Below are 21,539 nucleotides of genomic sequence, written 5' to 3'. Positions count from 1 at the left end.
CCCCCCTTTCCCTTTTTCTTTTCCCTTTATATGACGTCATATAGGAATCGTCTTGCTCAAAAGTGGGACAGATTGGGCTTTGTCTTACAATGGATATAGAATATATGTGGATATTATGACAGGAGAAAAAATATTGTAAATTTGGGTAACTGAATAATGACCTTATTTATTGGTCTGAATATTCATCCAGTAGGAGGGGAGGGGATGGGGTAAAGGGGCTATTGATATATTGGCCAGCTGCATAACTTTATTAGAGAACATGAAAATCTGGTACAACATCCAATTAAAAAAATTTTAACCAATAAAGAATTAAAATAATCTAAATATCAACCTCTATTAATAATATTTAAAGACTATGAAGTTTTAAAATTATATAATAAGCAATTTTATATAAAAATAGCATGTACTATATGCATAGTACTATAAACAAGGAGGGAGGGGACATTAGACTGTAAATTATACTGGTATCCAATGTTACGTTAACATGTACTATCATTAGTTGGCTTAAAAACTTTGGGGACTTTTATCAAATCTTAATTTCAATGTAAAAAATTTAAGCTTTAAGCAGTGTCCAAACTATTCCACCAATAAATTTAAAACTACAGGAGGGAATATTTTGTTTATCATAATAATGTGTGTATTAATATGTATATTTTTATTTATAAAAATCTGTCCTCGAAAAAAAAACTGCGCGACGAATAAGCCTAAAAAATTGTGTTTTCTATAACCATTGTGCATCATTTTCTATTTGGAAACAACCTTTTGGGGGGTAGAATCCTATTTTTTCGTTAGTGGTTATCCCCCCCCCCTCACCAAATTTAAAATAAACCATTTAGTGTAGGTCAATTAGGTTAGAGTATATAAATATATTGACAGAGAATAACATGCTTATATGGACATCATTTATTGGTCATTTCGTTCATCCAGTAGTGGTGGTGGGGTTGGGGTAAAGGGGGTGGATCTTTATTTTAGCCACCTTCGAGCATCACTTTACCAGAGTACATAAAATCTGGTGCAACATTCAAGTAATTATATATCGATTGTTAAAATATTTACAACATTTTCGTCCCTCAATGTCTACTAATTACTAAAGCCAGAATTTGAAACCTAAAGATTTGGAAGGTGATCTTCAGTTATCATATCACTGATTTATTCTTACCTACAACGGGTTTCATGTCTGCAGGGCTCCAAAAACAACACAAAAAATAATCTTACCTAAAAATAAAATAATAGTTATTTATGGCATCGTATTATAGACAGCTTTCCGCGGAAATTGAAAAATTATAAGATTTAAACCAGTTTTGTTAGCAACGAGGGGACGTAGAAAAACGATGCTATACAAGATTTTTCAGTATTGGATATATTAATCGGTTCCGAAGCCTTATTGAAAAATTGAATTTTAAAAGAGGAGGGGGGAGTTACTTTACTAACACAAAATGAAATTTTACCAATTATTGGCACGGTCCTTTTTATATGGTTTAGATTTGGTACCCTCCATACTACAATCAAGTTCATAATATAAACTTTAATACCTTTATTTTTTCCGCCATTCAAAATGATTATTATATAAGTAAAAAAACAGACTCAAAATAAAAATATTAGTTTTAGTTAAAGAAAAGCTTCTTTTGGGTCCTATGAAAATTATTTTAATGATTATAAATTAAAAGAATTTTCACTTCTAAATTATTTTAGGGTTCTTTTTTGGTATACCTAGGTGGGGGAGGGGACATTGGACTGTAAACTAAACATGTACACAAACTTATATCTATGTTATCCTATTCGTTGGCTCAAAAAATTTGGGTACTTTTGATGATTTTAATTGGCCGGTTTCGAAGTTCCTAATCTTTTTGACCAATAATTCTAATCTGCAGTAAGGGTAATTTTATTTATCATCATTGGGGATGTTTATCAATTTATCGTCTATTGTCTTATCCTTAAAGAACCAAATGAGTCCAAAGTTAATACAGACAACCAACTCTTTGATTTCACGACCATTATCTTCAAGTTCATTTATCAGTTTGGACCATTTTTATTATCTTTAAGTATGACACTGTTTTTATGACTTTAGTTTACAATTAAAAAGGCTACATAGTATAAAAGAGAAAAAAGCGAAAATGCGTATTTTTTAAAGGCTATTAGCTACGCAATTATACATGCATTTTACATTTTCTATAAAGGAGCCTTTTGTAACTTCCCTCAAATAACAAGTGGACCTTTAAACCATGACGTTATTCTTATAATAAAAAAAAGTATTAGAGATCTTACAGGATAATATAGCAACAAGTACCCAAGGATCTAAAGGGATAGGACAATGGCCGATAAATTGATGTACATCCCCAATGATGATGCACAAATTACCCATCCTGTAGATTACAATAAGCAATTGAAACGTTTAGACACTTAACTTAATGAACCAACTAATCAAAATTCAAGTCCACAAGTTAAGTTTTAAGCAACGAATAATTAAACGTTATTATAAAACTATGGGGACTACTGTAATCAATAGCCCAATGTCCCCTCCCTCCCTGCAATTTTCCTATACTATTATCATCATTTTTATAAGAGGGGGGGGGGGGATATATGGGATGAATGGAGGGTGTTACTGACGCCCAACTTAAAAATATGGGATTATTTCACTATTTGAATTTTGTATAAAGGTTCTTTTTTGTAAATTATTTACACTATTATTTAATAATTTTCATACTTTTACTTCAAAAAAAGAAATTTTGAATCTTTATTTTACATAATATTTAATAATAGTCTCTAGGGACATATAAAAAAAAGGGTAGGGGGAGAATCAGTCCTCCAAAATAAATTAAACTTTCAAGAGACCTTTAAGATTCTTTACTTTGTGGTATAACCCTAAAGATTCAGAGCAGTTTGTAAGATATTTAGGAACAGAGACTATTAAATATTTAGATACTGGATTAAGATAGATAGATAGAAAGATTTATAGATGGATAGATAGATAGATAAAATAGAGAGTTCTATTATAAAGATGCTCTCGACTAGGATAGCTATATGGATAGATAGATAGAAAGATTTATAGATGGATAGATAGATAAAATAGAGAGTTTTATTATAGTTTTAAAGATGTTCTCGACTAGGATAGGTATAGATAGATAGATAGATAGAAAGATTTATAGATGGATAGATAGATAAAAAAGAGAGTTTTATTATAGTTTTAAAGATGCTCTCGACTAGGATAGGAATATGGATAGATAGATAGATAGATAGATGGATATATGAATAGATAGATTGATATATAGATAGATAGATAGATAAAAAAGAGAGTTTTATTATAGTTTTAAAGATGCTCTCGACTGTAGGATCAAAGATCAGACCCTCATTAGAATTTCGGAAGGGAGATAAAATTTATTAAAAACAGATCAGAGATCTTAAAGGACAAGACAATGTATATTGAATTAATGTTTATTCCCAATAATGATAAACAAAATCACCCCTTAAATTGTAAGTTGAAAAGATTAGACACCACTAGTTGGGAATCCACCAATCAGAATTCAATAAAAGTCCCCAACAAATAAGATTACGTGGTTGTAAAACTTTGGGTACTCGTGTATATATATTACATGCAGGTCCCCAAAGTTCTTTAAACACATTTATTAACTTAACTTTAAGAGCTATTATCAAATATTGATTGGTTTATATATATACTGTTTAACAAAGAATTAATCTACAGAAGGGGTAATTTTGTTTATCATTATCAATTTAACGTCCATTGTCTTATCCCTTAAGATCCAAGTTTTACTATTCTGGCATTTATCCTAAACTTTATCTGTGTCCCCTATTTGAATAAAAGTATGTATGTGTACATTGGGGAGAGTTTACTGCAAGTTTGAAAAATAGAAGATTTAATGATAATACCTGTTAAAATCTTCAAGAACTGAAAGATTCATATCAGTTCTGTTAACTAATAAAAGAGGAATCAATTTCATGATTTTTATTTTAATATTCGCGAAAAATTGTATGAAATACGATGGTGTACATGATTTTTTAGTATGGCCGTTTTTAATCCAGCGGATATTAATCGGTTTGGAAGCCATACTGAAAAGCTGAAAATCTTTGGGAACCATAAAAAAGTCCAATGTTTTTGGGGACTTTTGGTATGAGCACACCAACGTAACCGTTCCGTCAATTCCTGCCAAAAGTTTTGCCTTACCCTTCCGGGATTTATGGATATGCCATTAAAAGAAAGAAAAATATAACAACTCTTTACTTAGGGAGGAAGTGGACATTGGACTGTAAAATTATACTGGTACTTAAAGAACTATACACTAAGATATATCAGTTGGAAATAATTTTAATGTTAGAGGTAGATTTGAAATCTGCATCAAATTTTAAGGATTTTTTTTTATATAAAATTCGTTTTTTGTATAATCCTTATCTAAAAGCGGAAATACAATTTAAGTTAAATAATTTTGACATCTGTGATTAGTGGATTGAAAACTATTGCGCTATGATTGGAGAAGCTGTAGTGCTGTACATCATTCAACCAATCCACCTATCACAGACGTAAAAATTAATTAACTTAAATTGTTTTTGCGCTTTTTATCAAAGAATTATACAAAAAATCTTTTAAATTTTATACAGATTTCAAATCTACCTCTAACATTAAAATTCTGTATGAAAACTTAAAAACTTATATATCTTACTATACACTTCCCAAACTTCATTGGTTTAACAACTTTGGGTACATTTAATAAATATTGATTGGTTGGTTAACACTATGCAAGGTTTAAACTTTCTTTAATATTAATTTACAGAAAGGATAATTTCAGGGGGGGGGGGTATGCTGGTGCTCAAAGTTTTACAAAGACTTGCTCTCATTCATTGGTTAACCAAGGATGACAACATCTATAAGTAGCGAAGCTCAAAAATTATGGATGGATATCTGGAAAAAATTAACTTTATTGCAGTTTCATAAAAAAAACATTAAACTAAAAAATCACGAAACCTTGTATGATTTATAACGTGAAAATCTAGGAATCGATCTAGCACCTCAGCAAATTAGCAAATCTTAATGAAACTTTGTGGGGATAAGTAAATTGTGAACTTATTTAATACCTAAAAATATCAGCCGTCTATCTCAGATAGGAGTAAAGAAAATCATGAAAACCTAAAAATCTAGGAATCGAACTAGCACCCCAACCAATAAGCAAACCTTTATAAAACTTAATAAAGGTATGCAGAATATAAAAGTATTCAATCCCTGAAAATTTCAGCCGTCTATGTTGTTTAGGAGCCGAGAAAATCATAGTTCCCCCCTTTCTGTCTCAGACGGACAGACGGACGGACGGACGGACAAACGGACGGACTGACCAACCCTAATTATAGAAAAGCTTCACTTTTAAAAACTATGTGGACTCTCATTACATCTTACTTAGCCGGTACAAACTGTCTACTAATGATTTTAATGTACAAAAGAGGTATTTTAGTTTAACATTCTTGGGTATGTAACATTTTTTAACATCTTTTGCATAACATGGACGCAAATACCTATCCCTTCCTCCTTGATCTTCCCTAATCATCTTCTTTCTCTATATGTATAGGTAAGGGATACTACCAAACTCCACTTTTATTACTTTTTGCGCATGATTAAAATTTGGTTGTTAAAAATTTTAAAATCACTCTTTTCCTATGTTAAAGGTTTTATGTAACTAACTGTTTATGTGAAATCTCGCTAACCACTGAACCAATATGGTTCTTCTTTACAGTGAATCTTCTACTTGGGGGATAGTTTAATTTCTTCAGAGACCTCTAGGGGCGTAGCAACAAATTTTGAAAGGCATCTAGTGGCCTCTAGGGTTGTTGATGATAATATTAAATAAACTTCCTTTTTTTGACCAAAAAATCAACCCCCCCCCCTCCCATTCCAATTTTTAAATGCAGAACCACGATTATTTTAAGTAAGGAGTCTACTTTTATGCTATGTGTGTGTGTGTGTGTGTGTGTGTGTGTGTATACCCAATTCAAGGACGTGTGAGAAAAAGACGCAATCTTTAGTTTTTAAACAACATTTTCAACTTTTTTTTTTTTGGGGGGGGGGGTTTAAATACAACCCCCTGATTTAGTTTGAATATCCATGGATATTAAGGAATAAGACAATGGACAATAAATTTATGTACTATGTACATCCGCCATGATAATAACAAAATTACCCATTCTGTAGATTAAAATTATTGGTGCAAAAGTTTGGATACTGCTAGTTTGAGCTAACTAATGAAGATTTTGAAAAGGTACCCAAAGTTTTGGAGCCAGAGATAGAGGGGGCAATGGGCTGTTTATTACACTAGTCCCCAAAGTTATAATAACCTTTTCTTAATCGTTGGCAACTACTTTGGGGACTTTTGAATGGTTGATTTATTAAGCTGAGTGTTCAAACGATTTAACCACTAATTTAATCTACATAATTTTGTGTATCATCATTGGTGATGTACATCAATTTTTCGGGCATTGTCTTATTCCTTTAGATACCTGCATATAAAGAATTTCAAAAGTTTTAAGAAAAATAAAATATTTAAAAAACCTACCACCCATATAAAGTGTATGTAAGGCTATTAGATTTATGTTTGAGATACATTTGAAAACATGAAAAAAACCTTTTTATTAATTAACCCTTGTTATGGCGTAGCTACTCTATATTAGGTCTGTCCGAACGTCCGTCTGTCTCATGAATACATTATTTTTGTTTGCCTAAAAAGTTTATGGAACTTATATTCAATCTTTATTGGTTTGGTTGGACATATTCCTACAAAAGGGGTAATTAAGATAATCATCATTGGGGATGTATTTCAATTAATCATCCATTGTCTTATCCCTTAAAGGTCCATTTGTTTGATTAAAAAGTTTGGGTACTTCTATCAAATTTTGATTGGTTAGGTTGGAAATGTTTTTAATCTGCAAGGGATAATTGTGCGTATCATCATTGGGGATGTATATAAATTTATCATCCATTGTCTTATCTCTTAAAAAATCTTGGTATTGATGTATTGATTTAAAATTGGCACAATCTGGGAATCATTCAAAATATCCCGGGTGAAAAATCAGGGATTTAAAGAGATAAGACAATGGTCGATAAATTGATGTACATCCCCAATGATGATACACAAAGTTACCCCTTCAGTAAATTACAATTGGTTGTTGAAAAGTTTGGACACTCAACTCAATAATCAAAATTGAATAAAAGTCCCCAAAGATGTTGAGCCAACGAATAAGGTAACGTTATTATAAAACTTTGAGGACTAGTGTAATAAACAGCCCAATATCCACTCCCTCCCTGGGTAAATAAATAGAGGGAAGGGACATTGTGGTTTGAAATATGTTAGTTTCAAAGTTTGAAATATGTTAGTTTTTACAACCAAAGAAAGGCATTTGGCCAGGAATAAGGTATAACCAACAAGCAAAATAAACCTAAAATAATATTTGGGGGGCAAATAGAGAGGTCGTCAATTTTATGATGTGTTGTCCCCCCACGACAGCTGGAAACACGTTTAGGTTTCGTGATTTTTTCCCGAATTAATTTCGTTATTGGTAGAAGCTGGCTTTTAGCCAATGAATAAGAGAACCTGTTCATAAAAACGTTTAAAGAAAATATATTTTACAGTTCAATATCCCCTCTTCCATGAAATAATACTATTATATAAAGTAGTAAGGTTATTTTATCCATTTAAGGATAGCTTTATATGGATCCATGGACGTTTTGTAGAGGGGTCCAAATAAAAAATGTTAACATACCTAAAATGTAAAGATAAAATTAGGTTTCTAGATTGACAATAAAATAAAATTGTATACCTACAAAAAAAAAATCAATAAGAAGTTTGTTAAGTTACTACTAGAGGATGGCAGTCAAATTTAGGGTCCGATTTTATACAGTACATATTTTGTACATAAGGTTCATATACTTTAATGTATAAAACCAACATATTGATTACATTTTTAAGAGCAGTATTTATGTGATTATTTGCCCATATTAGTTTAAACACATGTACATTATCGGACTACATGGTATATAACGCCTATAGATAGATGGAAAACATAGGAAGGAAGGGGACAATGGGCTGTTTATTACACTAGTCCCCAAAGTTTTAAATAACGTTTTCTTTAACGTTTTCTTATCAACTTTGAAAACTTTTATTAAATTTTGATTGTTTTATTCATTAAATTAAAAGACCAGACGTTTCAACCAATAATTGTAATTTCAGAAAAAGGGTTTTTGTGTATCATCATTATGGATGTACATTAATTTATCAGTCATTGTCTTATCCCTTTAGATCCCTGATGGATAGATAGATAACGAGATTGTAAGATAGATTGATAGATAAATATGCACAATGCAAATTTTCTGCGAAAAATTTTGCGAGTATTAGCTTTGTTCCTTTTTTTACATTTTCCCTTTGCAAACTCTCTCTCTCTCTCTCTCTCTCTCTCTCTCTCTCTCTTTAATTCTATATCTCTTTTTACTGTTAATGCTATCTTTCTTTCTCTATCTTTCTTTTTTCTCTCCTTCTCTCACTTTTTTTTATGTTTCTTTCACTCTTTATCTTCATATTTACAAAAGGGGTAAATTTGTTTATCATTAACAAATATGCATAACAATTTATCATCATTTGGCTTCGCTTATTGCATATTCGTTTGATCTTGTTCAAGCAAATTCTAAATATTCTTTTTTTGTGAGAATTTGAAATTTTGAAAGAAAGAGAATTAAATAAATTTTAATAATTAAATTTGGCATTTCAAATAAAGTTAAAATTATAGTTTCTTTCTGAAAAAAATGGGTAAAATTCTTTTTTTAGGGATAGAGAAGACAATGCGGATTAAAGAAATTTCTTTTAAGAAGGGTAAATTCTGTTTATCATCATTGGAAATATAAAGCAATTTATCGTCTATTGTCTTATCCCTAGTAAGTTTAAATATAATTATAAAGTTTATAATAATCATCCAAAAAATCTGGGAAAATTGTTAATTCAATTTTAAAAATTTTGATTATGATAAAATCATAGTGAGGAAGGGTACAATGGGCTGTTTATTACACTAGTCCCCAAACTTTTATACTAACTTTTTCTTATTCGTTAGCTTCACAACTTTAGGGACTTGCATTGAATTTTCATTTTTTGTTCATTAAGTTGAGTCTCCAAACGTTGTAACCATTAATTGTAATCAACAGAAGGGGTAATTTTGTGTATCATAATTTGGGCTTTACATCAATTTATAGGCCATTGTCTTATCCCTTTAGATCCCTGCAATCCTTTCAAATCTTTGCGTTATAACATAGGTAAACTCTTGTAAAAAATAATGTTTTTGGATTGAAAAAAACAGAGGTAAAATAGGTTTTCTTCAATGGTTAGGGTTATCCTTTACACTAACCTCACAAAGAATTTCTATTTTCCATGGATCTTAGGGATTCAGCAATGGATGATAAATTTATATAAAATTACCACTTTTGTAGATTTAAATCATTGGTTGAAGTGTTTAGGCACTGCTAGTTTTGAAACAACCAATGAAAATTTCACAAAAATACCCAAATATAAAGCAAACGTGGTTTTAAAACTTTGGGTACCAGTTTCATTTACAGTTTACAGAGATAGAACAATTGGAATAATAACATAAGTTACCAAAGAGAAGGTTGAGTATCTTACATAAATCTTGCTAACCTGGGGGGAAATATTTATTAAACCTGCATTGACCTATCCTTCAAAGGGATAAGACAATGGACGATAAATTGATATACATCCTAAATGATGATTAACGAATTTACCCCTCCTGTAGATTAACATTATCTGTGGAAAAGTTTGGACACTGCAACAAAAAAAAAGTTATTAAAAGTACCCACAGATATTAAGTCATTGAAGTTACCAAAGGCAGGGTTTAGATTATACATGTACCCTCAATTGCACTATCCCTAATGTTAATGTTAATGTCGTGTGGGTGAGTTGCACCTGGACTGAACAGTCAACTTGTCAACTCAAGGCCAGACTCTTGGTCCTTCACCTCATACCCGTGGTACAGTACATTATAGACAACCAACCCTTTGATTGCACGATCTTTGTCTGGAGATCCTAACTGTGCATGGTAATGAGTTGCGCCTGTTTGGGGCCAAGGCATTCCCCCTACTCTAACTCTTTGATGTCCTGTGCCGAACAGAGCAGGTAGGTACCATTTTTAACGTCTTTGGTATGACGCGGATTCGAGTTGCATCCTTCCCATCAATTTCCTTGGCACTTTAATTAGGACTTGTGGGTAATTTACACTTCAACCTTATGGGTGGAGAGTTAAGGTTTCGTGATTTTTCGGTCACGGTATTATTGCGACAATTAATGCAACCCAAGCATCAACATGACGCTGTATCAGCAATGACTGAAGCCACATCAAATCCTAGGGACTTTTCAATGCAACCTAGGATCTAAGCATGACTCCAAGTCGTTGAACTAACAAACGCCACTAATACACTAGTGAGCTACTACACAATGCTAGTCCACAAGGACTTTTCAATCAACCTATGACCTTACAGCGTTTTCGATCACTAGTGCACCATGCCAAGGACCACCCATGCATACCTGATTTAGGGTTAAGGCTTCCCCCCTACTCTTACTCCAAATCTCTAACGCCTGAAAGAGCAGCAGTAGGTACTAATTTTTACATCTTTAGTATTGATGCGGTCTGGGGACTCGAACCCGACACCTCCCCAACAGATAAGCGGACGTTAAACCACTAAGCCATATCTGCCATATCACTATCCCTAAAATCCCTGAGCTAAAACTAAAGGTTATTTCTTATGCAAAAAATTGTGCAAAAATTCGCGGAACATAACTTAGTTTAAATTAAAATAGCTCTCTTTTTTTTGCAAGCGAACCTACTCTGCAATTACAAATGTTCGTTTTTGTCGATAAGCATCAGAAATCTAAAGGGATAAGACCATTTGTTAAATTCCCCCATTAATGAAAAACAAAACTACCTTTTCTGTAGAGTAAAACTATTGGCTGAAACTATTGTTTGTAAATTTCTCCATTCTTTTTGCTTTTAAGATTTCCGTAATCTAAAAGTATCTACTACATAACTTACTTTGTCCTTCCTTCCCCTTGTTCAATTTTATTGATATTACTATGAATTGTTTCATATTTTTATGCTATTATGGTTGCTGTCATCCTTGTTTTCTCCTTTCTTTATTTTAAAGTTATGTTACATATAAAGGTAGAGTCCACAATTGAAAAAACATTATTTTCATATATTTTCTTTTTCTTAGAATAGTTTTTTTATGCATAATATAAGACGGTTTCCCTGAAAATTTCTTGTTGAACAAACAGATCTATAGTATAGATGTATATACAGACAACTACCTCCCTTCCTTTTTCAAAGAACTCTTTCGTCTGCTACTTGGCTGTGTTAATATAAGCGACACCATTGGTTGATTTTCAATGACCCAATAGAAAGGTTGCACAAGGCGGTTGCGATGGGGAGATAAAGTTATTTAACCCTTTCTCCCTCTAGTGTTTTACTCTAATATTGAATACAGAAACCTTTTCCATCCCTTATTTTTAAATTAATTGAGAAAAAGTTTCTTTCTTTATTATTTTAGGTTAGGTTAGATTAGATTATATTGGATACTGGTAAGCCCCGCAGGAGTTAGGACCAATTGAAGAGGTTAGAAATTAGAAAAAAACCACCCAACACTCTCTTGAAAATTTGTACAGTCGACATAAATTTTTGTAGTAGCTAAGGGGAAGCCACAATTTAAATAATAAAATTTTCTCCTCTAGGGAGGGGATATTGGACTGTAAATTACACTGATACCCAAAGTTTTAAAACCCCGTTATCTTCTTCGATGACTAAAAATTTTGGGTACTAACTAATAATTTTAATCTACAGAAGGGGTAATTTTGTCTATCCTCATCTTAGAATGTATATTGTCCCTTGTCATATGCCTTAAAATCCCTGTAGATATATTATAAATATGCCCAAAGGGTTTGAGTCAAAATTTATAGTCCATGCCTTAAATTGGGATTTACAAAATATTTTTCAAGATTTGTACAGCAAAAAAGAGCTTTTTATGCTGTTATTTTATCAACATAAGATTTCATGGATCTTAAGGGATAAGACAGTGGGAGATAAATAACAATGAACAACCCAAGATATTATTCATTTTATTAAAAGTTCCCCAATTTTTAATCAAATGAATGAGAAAGCATGTTTATTAAACTTTGGGTACCAGTATAATGCATAGTCTAAAATGCCAGCCATGATCACTTTTATTTATGTCATTTGGTTGGTTGAAACGTTTGAACACTCAACTAAATGAACCAACCAATCCAAAGAAGGCCAACGAATATGAAAAAAATATTATGAAACTCTGGGGACTAGTGTATAAACAGCCCTTTATTCCCTCTCTCTTTGAATATAATGTTAACATTTTTAATAGGATTTAAAAAATCGGTGAATATACAACGATACAAACCATAAAAACAAATATTGACAGCCAAAAATTGAACCTATTAAAACACAAATGCACACACACACACACACACACACACACACACACACACACACATACACACACACATACACACACACACACATAGAATAATATATTTAAGATCTTGACCCCTTAACTTTCACTTCTTTGAAAGTTGGTTCTAAAACCCCTCCCAAAACACATAATCACAATTGATTAAATTCTATACTAGCCTGTTTTTCTACTGTGATAGTAACATATGTTTTGACTATAGGCCGGATTTTAATACTCCATATAGAAACAATACATAATATGCAATCAGTTCCGCGGATATTATCAATCTATCAGAATCGCATACTCCAGTATAGCTTCGAAACCGATTATTACCCGCTGGATTAGAACTGGTTCTCAGCCATACTAAAAAAATTATATAATTACGAATATTGAAATGCAAATCATGAAATTAATACCAGTCAGTTTTGTTTTTGCCCGGGACTAACAAAACTGGTTACTTATAATTTTTGTTTTAATATCCGCGGAATGCTTTCCATAATACGATGCGGAAGCGTTTACTAATCAAACAATAAAATATTATATATATAGTATTTTAAAGGAAAAGGGACGGTTTTAAGCGATTTTAATCAAATGATTTAAGTAGTTTGTATACAAATTTTTAGTTATTTTTTCAGAAAGGGGGGGGGGGACATTAAACCAACTTTAATCTGGTATGCAACCCCCTTATCTTATTCATGGCTTAGCTTTTGTAAATTTTAATTAAATCTTGATGTACAATAAAGCAGTGGTCTTGTTTTTTTTTTACTAATGTTCTTAATTTACAAGTAATTTGATTTTCCATCTAGAAATATATACAAAAATTTCAAAATTCAATTGAATTAAATCTCTGAAAAAATGTCTCCTTTCCTTACATAATATATGTATGTAAGGATATTTTTGGAAATAATTTATTACATACATATTCAACTTAAAATCATTTTTATTTCTACCAGTTTCAAATATAATTTAGAAGCATATATGAAATTCAAGTTTAGGTAAAAGTTTATTTTACTTAAAAATAGCTGTTTCGCCGCTATAGACCTTTCAAGCTAAAGTTAGACAGACAAACACATAGATAGATAGACTTGCTGTTTCATTAAGTTTGGGTTTGGCTTGACTTTGTTAGTTTCAAACACGAAGAAGTGTCAACACTTTTCAACCAATAACACAAAAAGGAATATTTTTAATTATCCCCATTGGGGTCGAATATAAATTCATTTTCCATTGTCTTATCCCTTAAGATCCTAAAAATATTCTAACCTAACCCGTAATCTATTTCGTTTTGTACTTAAATTTTGCCACTTTTAAAAAGGTCAATTCCTTACAGTATGACCTTTCATTGAGTTGCGAAGCTTCTATATATAACACTAGCGGATACGCCCCCTAGAGGCCTCTAGGGGCACTTGAGGAGGAGAGAGTCGAATTTAATAATTCAATTTCTTATTTTAGTTTTAAAAAAATTAAAAAAATTAAGAAAATAGTTATAAACCTTCCCGGGACCTATGAGAAGCTACCCTGTTAAGGAGAACCCGATCGGTTCAGTGGTTAGCGAGATCCTTCGGTACAGACACACAGACAGACACACAGACAGACAAACATCCTGTTACTTTAGTATAAGGATATAAACATTCCTTTTTTCCAGGAAAGAATCTAAAAGTATAAGACAATGGCTGATAAATTGATGTACATCCCAGATGATAATATACGACATTACCGTTTCTATAGATTACAATTTGTGGTTGAAACATTTGGACACCCAACTTCATGAACAAACGAATACAAAATTCGATAAAAGTCCCCAAATTTGATAAGCCAACGAATTAGAAAACGTTATTTTTGAAACTTTGGGGGCTAGTATAATAATCAGAACAATTTCTCCTCCTTCCACGAATTAAACCAGTCCCAAAGTTAAAAAAAACACGTTCCGTCATTAGAGGATGGGGTAGGGGCAATAGTCGTCTACTTCCAAAAAATAAGATTCTGTAGAAGATGTTGTAATTTCTTGAAAATTCTTAATTGCAAAAAAAATACATTTAAACTGACCTTTTTAGAGATGCATAGCATCTCTTTAAGCTTTCTTTACAGTATGGTTTCGAAACCGATTAATATCCGCTTAAATAGAACTGGTTCTCAGCCATACTGAAAAATCATGTATAACATCGTATTACAGACAATTTTCCACGAATATTGAATTAAAAATCATAAGATTAATACAAGTTTTAATGGTTTTAATCTAATAATTTTCTTTTCAATATCCACGGAAAACTGTCAATAATACGAGGGAATAAATACCTATTGCTTCTTAAATTTTTTTCTTTTTCTACAAAAATTTCTTTTCTAAAATAATTGCAAAATTGTTGTAACCTTTCCGTAAATAGAAAGGTCAACTTTAAAGAAACCGACTCTGTACACATTGCTTAACTTTTAAGAATTAGGCTGATAATTATAAATTTTAAGTAATCAACTATCTGTTTATCTGTCTATCTGTCTATCTGTCTATTTATCTATCTGTCTACCTATCTATCTGTCTATCTATCTATCTGTCTATCTGTCTATCTATCTATATATCTATCTGTTTATCTATCTATCTATCTATCTATCTTTCTATAGAAGCCATACTGGGAAGTTTTTCTCTAGATGTATTATTCCTTAACCGTAAATTTTCTATTTTGAAATAATTATATCAGGTTAAAAATTTGACCTCATAAAAAACTTAATAACTGGTAATTAATAACAACATTAATTAAGAAAACTTTTTAGAAAACCTTATACAATCCAGAGATCTAAAGGGATAAGACAATGGCTGGTAATTGATGTACATACCCAATGATAATACATATATTTACCCTTTCTATACATTAAAATTAATAGTTGAAACATTTGAACACTAAACTTAATGAATCAACCAATCAAAACTCCCCAAAGTTGTTAAGCTATTAAAAATTGATATGTAAAAATTTAGGAATTTTCTGTTTAAAATATCTATCCTTTTGTAAAATAGAAATCAAAATAATTTTAAGTCATTCATGTTTTCATCTTAATATTTCAAAATAAAGCAAAATTAATTGGACATGTGTATTTTAAAATTCTAAAATCTTAATTGGTATGTTTGTTTTTGTAGTTTTAATTAATATTTGTAACATATGTAGACTTAAGTTTTAAATGAAATTAAATTTATGAAAAAACAAGGATGACAGCATCACATTTGGGTGCGTCCAATTTGTGTGAACTTCCTCAAAGTTTTTAAGTAAATTTATTTCAGAATACTTGGATAGATAGATAGACAGACAGACATACAGTGAATTCCTAAAAAAGTTTTGTTAGATGGACAGATACCAACATATCTGGATAGATAGATAGACAGACAGACAGACATACAGTGAATTCCTAAAAAAAGTTTTGTTAGATAGACAGATACCAACATATCTGGATAGATAGATAGACAGACAGACATACAGTGAATTCCTAAAAAAGTTTTGTTAGATAGACAGATACCAACATATCATGGCTTCTTTTTAATAGCAAAGCTATTCTACAGCTTACTTTGTCTGTCAGAAAAATGCGGCTTTTTGGAGATAGATTTATGAGTGCAGATTATCCTATTGAGTATTTGCTCAATAATTAACACTGTCTGTAAAGTTAAAAACTGACACATAATTTCGTGTCTAAAAGTCATTCACCACTATATAAGGTCTCGAAAAGATAATTTAACGTTTTTTGGGGGAGTTTGTATAAATACAGTGTGTTTTTTTATAAGAACTTTTTAAAAGCAATTTTACCCCACTTATAGTTATCATAATTTAATGATTAATGGCTTATTTTCATCGTTTTTTTATAACCATTAATAGAACAACAATAAAATATTTCAGCTTTTATTTCAAAAGTACAGTAAATCTAAAATTCAAAACTTAGATGTCAACATCTAAAAATGACTTTAGTGCATTATATCTTTTTGAATATTTGAGCTTCGCTGCTTTGAGATGTTGTCATCCTTGTAAAACATATTTGTTGACCATAGGACTGGAATGTTGTTTTAAAAAATCATTTTTGCATTCTTTTAGATTCAAGGTTTTTTTTGCAGAGGTTGGGGGAGGGGTGGAGTGGTTTTTTAGAAATAATTTATTGTACAGGAAATATGGAAGGATTCAGGATTTTAAAAAGTCTACCAATGTTGAGAGGGAACTGTAAATTACACTGGTACCCAAAGTTTTAAAAACTCTAAAACAGTTCGCTCCAAAAAAATGGTATTTTTATTGAATTAAAATTGGTTAGTTTTGAACTAGTCGTGTCCTAAACTTTTCAATCAATAATTGTAATCTACATTAGGGGTAGTAATGTATATCATAATGGGGATGTATACCAATTCATCTTCCCCTTTAACTAATTGGTTTCTCCTTAATTAGTAAGGTTTATATGGGTCCTATTTTGGGAATCAAATAAAGTAGAATTTTGAAAAGCTAAGGACGCAGCCAACAATCTATATAGTAGAATGATGTGTGTCTGTCCGTCCGTCTGTCCCTTAAGATCTCGGTAACCACGGAACCGATCGGATTCTACTCTTCAGGGTTTATACCTAATGGTCCTGTGGTGGTTTTAAGCTATTTTCTTGGAGGGTGGGACACCCCAACCCCCCCAAACAAAACATTCTGGGGAAACTACTTCACATAAATTATTGGCGGCAGCACAAGAAATAGATTTTTTTTCTCTTAAATTTAAATTTTTTTTTAAAATTACCTCATGGGGCAAAGCCCCTAAAGGCTAGGGGCGAAGCTGCTAGTATAAATTTAAAGCACGAAGCTAAATCATTGTTTTATCACTCCCCTCCCCTCCCCCCCCCTTCATCCGTTTTAAATAGATATTAGGTACTTCTTATATGTTTATTCAAAGATTAAATTTTTCTTAATCTTATGAATGACGGATGTTTAAAGGAAAAAAATATCATAACAACCTCAATTATAATAAACAAAATTACACCTTCTGTTAAATAAGTTATGTTTGGACACTATTAGACTAACCAAAATTTAAGTCCCCAAAGTTTTTAAGCCATCATATGATAGAAAAAGTGCTAAAAAATTTACTGAAATCAAAATTAGCTATTAAAGTTCTGTAATTAACAGTAAAATTGCGGGAACACATTTTATGAACTATTTAAAGAATCAGATATAATTTTTATTGCGTGCCCGACTAACAAGATCCATGTCAGGGACTAGGAACCTCAAACTATAACAAAATAACAATAGGATAAAATGCTTTATTAGGCTGTTATTCTACTGTGACACTATGGTTTTTTGTAAACTTAGGAGCCGCCACTAAAATAAATGGGCTTCCAGTGGTTGCTTTACAGGGATCTAAAGGGATATGACAATAGATGATAAATGTATAAACATCACCAATGATGATAGGAAAATATAATCCATCTGGAAACTATTATTATTGGTTGAAAATTTTGGACCCTATGGAAATAACCAATGTAATAATGTAATAAAAGTAACCAAAGCTTTTGAGCCAACGAATAAGATAAAGTAATTATAAAACATCGGGTACTTGTGTAATTTACAGTCCAATGTCCCCTCCCTCCCTGATGCTATAGCACTTGATTTATTTAGCCTGTCGTTTACCAGGCAGGCCCCTTAAAGGCTTGTAAGCCATGCCATGCAGTTCATGGATAAGACAATGGCCGTTGAATTGATGTACTTCCCCAATAATGATACACATAATTACATCTTCTATAGATTACAATTAGTGGTTGAATAAAATGTTTGGATATTCAACTTAAATAACCAACCAATCAAAAATAGTCCCCATAGTTGTTGAGTCAAAAACTTTGGGGACTAGTGTAATAAACCGGCTAATGTCCCCTCCCTCCCTGCATGCGTAGCTACGATATAATTAAGGTCTGTCCGTCTGTCTGTCAATCAGACTTTACAATAGTAACCTAACTTATTGTATGAGTATTGAGATAGACCAAGGGAAGGGAGGGGACATTGGACTGTTAATTATACTGGTACCTAAAGTTTTATAAAGATGTTAACTTTAGTAGGTACTTTTAGTAAGTCATGATTGGTAGTTTTGAAACTAGCAGAGTCCAAGCTTTTCAACCATTAATTGTAATTTCATGAAGGTGGTTATTTGCTTATCTTATCCCTTAAGATCTCTGCTTTAAAGTAAACTAGCGGCTTTGCACCTAGCCTCTAGGGGCTTTGCTTTCGTATTTTAGATTTTTTTAGGGGGGGGGGGGGGGTAGTCGACCCCACTATTTTAATTTTAGTTTTAAGAAGAAAACAATTTTTTATTTTTTATTTTTTGTGGGGGGTTGGGGGTGTCCCACCCCCCAAGAAAATAGTTATAAACCTTCCCGGGACCTATGAGAAGCTACCCTGTAAAGGAGAACCCGATCGGTTCAGCGGTTAGCGAGATCCTTCGGCACAAACAAACACACAAACACACACACAGACACACAAACAGACATCCTGTTACTTTAGTTTAAGGATATAGTTTGATATCTAATTTAGTTACTGAAAAATACATAAAATCCCTTTTTAAAACATCCCCTTCAAAAGTACATCGAGGAACCAACCTTAAAATGTTTCACATTTTTCAGTTCCATTGTTTATGTTTTATCAAGCAAAAAAATGCCTTTTTTTACATTGATAACTTTGTAAAAAATGTTTTTTTTGTTTCCTGATTTTAGGGTAAGGTATTAAAAAAATTAAAGCTTTTTAACAATTATAAAACAATCCTATTTTTTTGAATACCTTAAAATTTTTGAGAATAATTAAGATGTTTTTTATTAATACAAGAGTTAAAAGCAAAGCTATTCTATATTGCTAGTACTTAAATAACAATTAAATTATAAGTCTTTAAATGGACAATGGACAATAAAATGATGTTCATCCTCAATGATGATAAAAAATACCATTTATGTAGATTAAAATGATTTGTCGATTTGATATTATAAAACTTTGAGGACTAGTGTAATAAACAGCCCAATGCCCCCCACTCCTCCATATGGGAAAAATGTTTCTAGATTCGACCAAACTTTTGTTATGAATATTAATTTTCTCCCATTGCATTGTCCCATCCTATAATAAGTTAATTTTTTCAGGGATCTAAAGGGATAAAACAATGGACGATATATCCCATTCCCCAATGCTTGCACACAATATTATCCCTTTTTTAGATTTAAAGTGGTTGAAACGTTTGAACACTCAACCTTATAAACTAACCAATCAAAATTCAAAGAAAAGTACTAAATGTTGTTGAGCCAAAATATTATTATAAAACTTTAGGGACTAGGGGAATAAACAGCCCAATGTCCCCTCCCCCACTGGAATTTATTGGCAACGATATTGGCATGCAAATTCCAGCTGAGCAAATTACAAATTCTAGCCCATTAGAACATATTGAATTTGCCATGCCTATATGGGTAATATTGGTAACAATTTGGGAGGGAGGGGACATTGGACTGTTTATTACACTAGTCCCTAAAGTTTTATGAAAGTGTCCTGTTACCCATTTGAACATATTAAATTTGCCATGGCTATATGGGTATTGGTAACAATATGGGAGGGAGGGGACATTGGACTGTTTATTACACTAGTCCCCAAAGTTTTATGAAAGTGTCCTGTTATCCCTTAGAACATATTGAATTTGCCATGCCTATATGGGTAATAATGGTAACAATTTGGGAGGGAGGGGACATTGGGCTGTTTATCACACTAGTCCCCAGAGTTTTTTTTGAACAAGTTCTCTTTTTCATTAGAACATAATGAATTTGTCATGCCTATATGGGCAATATTAGTAACAATTTGGGAGGGAGGGGACATTGGACTGTTTATTACACTAGTCCCCAAAGTTTTATGAAAGTGTTCTGTTACCCATTAGAAAATATTGAATTTGCTATGCCTATATGGGTAATATTGGTGACAATATGGGAGGAAGAGGACATTGGACTGTTTATTACACTAGTCCCCAAAGTCTCATGAAAGTGTCCTGTTACCCATTAGAACATATTGAATTTGCCATGCCTATATGGATATTGGTAACAATATGGGAGGGAGGGGACATTGGACTGTAACTTTTAATGGTACCCAAAGTTTTATAATAATGTTTTCTTATTCGTTGGGTTAAAAACTTTCAGGACTTTTATTATATTTTGGTTGGTTGGATGGTTCATTAAGTTGAGTGTATAAACGTTTCAACTACTATTTGTTATATGCAAAAGGGGTAATTTAGTTTATTATCATTGTGAATGAAAAAATAAAATTTATAGAAAGTAAAACGTCTTTACAGATTGATAAACGGACAGAAATGATTTATTGAGTAGAAGCGAAGCTACTGACAAAAGAATTGTTAAATCGAGTTCATCAAGACGTAATTCCAATATTTATACAGTCTATAAGTTGTACAAAACTATATATAGTAATTAAAATACAGTAATAACTTTGAAGATATTTATCAAAATTGATTGGTTGGTTAAAACTAACAGTGTACAATCATATAAACCAATAATTTAATTTACAAAAAGGGTAATTTTGTCTGTTATAAATTTGGGTTGTGATCGGTTGTTGTAAAGAAATGGATAAGACAATGACCGATAAATGGATGTACATCCCAAATAATGATACATACAATTAACCCTTCTGTGGGCTGAAATTAGTGGTTGAAACGTTTGAATACTCAACTTTATAAATCAATCCATCAAAATTCACTAAAGTCCCCAAGGTAATAAGCTAACGAATAAGAAAATATTATTATAAAACTTTTGGGACTAGACTAAAAAACAGTCTATTGTTCCCTCTCTCTCGGACAGGTATTGTAAATAAATCTAGTCGATCTTTCACGCACAAGTAAATAATTTGTCCTTTTTGGAAATCTCAGATATTTTTCTATGATAACCATAGATTATTATAGAACAATCATGGTGTAGTCTTCGCTGTATGCAGGGATCTAAAGGGATAAGACAATGGCCGATAATACTATGTAAATCCTCAATAATGACACAAAAATTTCTGCTGTA

The 21,539-nt window shown here is 31.8% G+C and overlaps 1 long non-coding RNA gene across 1 annotated transcript in view; it reads right to left on the bottom strand.

Moving 5' to 3' along the window:
• LOC145317903 (uncharacterized) overlaps positions 1-21,539 on the bottom strand; it is a 143,491-nt gene that overhangs the window by 42,283 nt on the left and 79,669 nt on the right. The window lies entirely within an intron of this gene.

The sequence above is a fragment of the Acartia tonsa genome, chromosome 4, assembly GCF_053477335.1.
Source record: "Acartia tonsa isolate MP-2025a chromosome 4, ASM5347733v1, whole genome shotgun sequence".
Classification (NCBI taxonomy): domain Eukaryota; kingdom Metazoa; phylum Arthropoda; class Copepoda; order Calanoida; family Acartiidae; genus Acartia; species Acartia tonsa.
This window is presented reverse-complemented; position numbering and strand designations above follow the sequence as displayed.